The following is a 5,050-nucleotide window of genomic DNA, read 5'->3' as shown; positions in this document are numbered from 1 at the left end:
ATTGTGGGGCATCTTCAACAAGGACCAGGGCTCTGATCGTGGTGTGCAAGTTCATCAGGCATGAAACCAGCTGTACATATAGGCTTGCCAGAGTGACCTGTGGTGTGGATGCTCCTGGACACCAATGACCTCTGCCTCCTGCCAATGGTCACCAACCCTGGTCCAAACGTGTCACTTGGAATCCTCTGCAAGTCCAGTTCTACCCTTATCACACTTGCTTGTAAACACACACACACACACATAAAAACCCACACTCAAATAAAGAAAGACTTTTTAAATATGGAGTTGAATAAATAATGTAAATTCTATCCTAATATTGGGACAGGCTTTTTTTTTAATGCACTGAAGCAATGTGTTATTCTTGGATACATGTATGTGGTAACCATATAAACACACAGACTAGAGGGACTGATTCATGACAGAGAGACAACTGGGGGAGGGGGTGATGGTGTGGGGGAAGAGGTAATGATACGGGAGAGGAAGATCAAATGGAACCTTATCTGAAATGATTTCTTTTGAAAACGAAATGTTTTCAGTAGCTTAACAAAACCCTAAGTCTAGTGAGTACAGAGTGATATGTGATTTTATTTTCCTTTATTTTCTTTTTTCTGGTCTTTTTTTGGCCTTGAACTCAGGGCCTAAGCTCTTTTCACTCAAGGCTAGCACTCTACCACTTGAGCTACAGCACTACTTCCAGCTTTTTCTGTGATTAATTGGAGATAAGAATATCATAGACTTTCCTGCCTGGGTGGCTTCGAACCACGATCTTCAGATCGCAGCCGGCTGAGGAGCTAGTATTACAGGTGTGAACCATCTGCTCCTGTCTTTCTGTTTTTGTTTGTTTGTTGTTGTTTGGTGCCAGTACTAAGGCTTGAACTCAGATACTATTCTTTAACTTTTTCTGCTTAAAGCCATGGCCCTACCACTTGAGGCACAGCTCCACTTTCTGTTTTGGGGGTGGTTTTTGTTGTTGTTGTTGTTGTTGGTCATGGGGCTTGAACTCTGGGTGCTGTCCCTGAGCTCTTAAGCTCAAGGCTAGTGCTCTACCACTTGAGCCACAGCACCACTTCCTGTCTTGTTTTGTTTTTCCTTGTTAATTCGAGCTGGGATCCTCAGATCTCAGTCTACTGAGTAGCTAGGGTACAGGAGTAAGCATTGCCACCCAGCTTCTATTTTTTACATTGTAGAAAAATGTCGGGGCTGGGGGTATGGCCTAGTGGCAAGAGAGCTTGTCTGGTATACATGAGGCCCTGGGTTCGATTCCCCAGCACCACATATACAGAAAACGGCCAGAAGTGGTGCTGTGGCTCAAGTGGCAGAGTGCTAGCCTTGAGCAAAAAGAAGCCAGGAACAGTGCTCGGGCCCTGAGTTCAAGCCCCAGGACTGGCAAAAGAAAAAAAAAAGAAAGAAAGAAAGAAAGAAAGAAAGAAAGAAAAAAGAAAGAAAGAAAGAAAGAAAGATGTCCATATTTAATACCCAGACCCTCAGGGATCCCTCACAGGCCTCACACCCGGTGAATCTACCCTTCACCAGTTTGTTTACCTCCTTTTCAGCCTCATCTCTGCACTAAGGAACCCCAGCCCCCAGGTGCTTGGGCCCCTGGGCCTTTGCCCAGTCTGCTCTCATCTTCCTATGCCCACCCTTGCAGTCCCAGGGTGGCAGCATGGCTAGAGGCAGGAGCACTGGTTTGGCAAACTGCTTCTGGGAAGGATAATGCCTTCTCGTGCTGGTGTGCATCTGGCTGCAGCTAGACAGACAGGTCACCTGTTTCCTTTTATGTACAGCCTGGTTTGTTTCAAAACTGTTATCAGTGAGGGGAGGGTGGAAAGAAGAGGACCCTCCACTATGTCCCCCAGCTCTGCAGATAGCTCAGCCCTGAGGCAGAAGCTTCCAAACAGCAGGGAAGCTGAGACGGAAAGCTCATATTCAGTCTGGGTCTGTTAGATGGTCCTAGCTTCCCTGACAGAGTTAATATAGTGGTTTCAGTGCAGCAGGTACCTCTCTTTGAACAGGCAAAAAAAAAAAAAAAAAAAAAATTGGCCTGAACCAGGTGCCAGTGTCTCAGGCTTATAATCCTAGCTAGTCAGGAGGCTGACATCTGAGGATCACAGGTCAAAGCCAGCTCAGTCAGATATATCTGAGAAACTCTTATCTCAAGCAAAAAGCCAGAAGCAGAGGCACGACTCAAGTGTTAGAGCACCAGTCTTGAGTGGAAAAGCTAAGTGAGAGTGTGAAGCCTTGAGTTCAAGCCCCAAAATTGGCACCAATAGTAAGAAAAGAAAAGAAAGAAAGGAAGGAAGGAAGGAAGGATCAGCATGAGCCTGGTTGGGCCACAAAGACTCCCAATGGATATTAAATAGGCACCAAGGAGCTGGGAATATGGCCTAGTGGCAAGAGTACTTGCCTCGTATACATGAAGCCCTGGGTTTGATTCCCCAGCACCACATATACAGAAAACGGCCAGAAGCGGCGCTGTGGCTCAAGTGGCAGAGTGCTAGCCTTGAGCGGGAAGAAGCCAGGGACAGTGCTTAGGCCCTGAGTCCAAGGCCCAGGACTGGCCAAAAAAAAAATACACGGCTCCAGTGACAAATGTCCTTTCAACTTTGTGGGCCTATCAACCTGGGTATTTTGTTTGTTTGTTTTTTGGTCAATCATGGGGCTTGAACTCAGGGCCTGGATGCTGTTCCTGAGCTCTTTCGCTCAAGACTAGCACTCTAACATTTTGAGCCACAGCTTCACTTCTGTTCTTTATGCTGGATAATTGGAGAGAAAAGTCTCATGGACTTTCTTGCCTGGGTTGGCTTTGAACCATGATCCTCAGATCTCAGCCTCCTGAGTAGCTAGGATTACAGGTTGAGCTGCCAGCACCTGGATTACTCTGGATTTTAACTACCTGCTGTGGCCCTGCCTTCTCAGTACCCTTTGTTTCCAAAGGAGTGACCAAATGAGTGAGTGGCTAAGTGCTCTCACTCGTAGACTGAGTGTCCTAGAATGGGGAACTAGGTTCTGATCACCCCAGATTCTCAATGCCTCGCACAGTGCTGGACACACTGGAGATGCTTGGTAAATACTGACTGGTTTGAATGAAGGGAGCTCAAGTTTCTCCCCTTATGATATGAGTTGGAGGGAGTCTTTACTGCTGTCCCTCCTCCCCAAAGGTTCTAATGGAACACCAAAAAAGGGGGCCAAGTCCCGGAGTTCTGGCCATCCCCCCCTTAGCCCATAACCAAAGGAGGGGAGCACGCTGGGAGAAGGGGTGCCTTTTCTCACTCACTTTAATCTCCAGCATTACTGAAGACCCTGGAGTCTCTGTTACTACACAACTCTTACTTCACCTTACTCTACTATCAGGGGAAGTAACTCAGGGGATTATCTCCCCAACCCCAAATACAGACTCCTCTCCCTTAGCACCAATGCTCCTCCCCATCTGGAACTTTCCTTTCGGGCTCCTATTGCTATTTCCTCCTCCAAAGTTTCCTCTCCTCCTGGTAGCCCTCCCTGATTAAACGGAACATGTTTTAATTTTCAATCTTTTCCCATGCCTCCACATTCCAGCTGTCCTTCCGGTTTGTCCTGTTCTTCATGTTATCAAAGTGTTCTCTTCTTAACTGCATCACCTAAGTAGTCACTATTAGAAGCATGTTTGACAGATGATTATCACAAATTGACAAGAAAAGATACACACTAAAAATATATAGAGGGTGTTTGTTTTTTCTTTTTCTTTTTCTTTTTTTAATATAGAACTTGTCATCTTGGCACTTGCAAGCCCTGTACACAATAAGAGAATATGACTTCAAAACAAAACCATTCAGTAAGCACAAAATACCCTGTACATCCCCAGGAATAAAGACCGTGTCTTCTATTCATAGTATTTTTCTAATTCCTGTACTTGCTCAGTCCTCTGGGTTTAAAGCCCGCCGGGTGTTGATTGGCTGATTTAGCTCTGGGTTGAGGTCAGCTGAGATCTCCTGATCCTTTTAAGCCAGTGTTATATCCTGCCACGTGGATGTAGGTAAGGGGGAGGGCTGTTCACCTTTGACCCATGAGAAGAGGTATAAGGGGGTCAGGGGAGTTCTCATGCCCCAGGCTGGAGGTGGGAATGGGGGTGAGGAGAAGGGAATATAAACAGAAGTAAATGCTGGGTTGGCACTTGGGGTTGGTGGGGAGAGGGAAAGAGAGGAGTCTGGGCCTAGGCCAGAGGTGCTCCCCAGGGAGTCCTCAGAGCGGGCAGCCGGACGTCTTTCCATCCTTCCCGCCTGACGGATGGGTCTGTTTCTCAGGCGCAAGCTGTTGGGCCAGGCCGCTGCCAAGGCAGAACAGTGGCGCTTCTGTGCGCCCCGCGCTGCGGCCGCGCCTGGAGAATGGGGCCTGGGCCCGAGGAAGCAGACCAAGCAGACCGACCGAGTGATGGGGAAAGCAGACATCCAGGAACAACAGCCACGAGAGGAGGGAGGAATGGGCAGGGGGAGAGGGGTGTCCCCCCAGCTTCTGGGTCTGCCTCCCCCAAACAAGGGCTCCAGGACGCAAAGGGGAGCTGGCTGAGGAGGAGACCCACGTGGGAGGGCACGGGTGGGGAGGACTGAGGTCACCTTGCAATATTATTGGGGTGCAGGGAGCTGTTGGCTGGAAGACGGGTAAAGATGAAGAACTAAATCTTTGGGCCCAAAGTCGTCCCCCACTCATCCCTTATTTAATAGCATTAGCCACTTATTTGCTCCTCCATCTGATGCTGGAAAAGCCTCCAACTAACCTCCTCCCGCCCTGGACACCTTGCCGACATCCTGTGTGCCCTCCTGGCCGCCCCTGGCACGCCCGAGGATAGAAGCCCACATCCTCAGGTTCATGAATCGGAGGCCACCCGCCCCCTCATCCGAGAGATTGCGATCCACGGAACCACCGGAGCCCCAGATCGGCTCTGACCCCGCCCGGCAGCAGCCTCCCCCTCAGCGTTAATTAAAACTTGCGAGATGGAGAGGCTGGCGCGGGCGGTTCCGTTTTATTTGCAGCATCTTTCATGCTGCTGACGATCGTAAAGGGCTTTAATATTGAA

This window comes from Perognathus longimembris, chromosome 1 (genome assembly GCF_023159225.1).
Source record: "Perognathus longimembris pacificus isolate PPM17 chromosome 1, ASM2315922v1, whole genome shotgun sequence".
Taxonomy (NCBI): Eukaryota; Metazoa; Chordata; class Mammalia; order Rodentia; family Heteromyidae; genus Perognathus; species Perognathus longimembris.
This window is presented reverse-complemented; position numbering follows the sequence as displayed.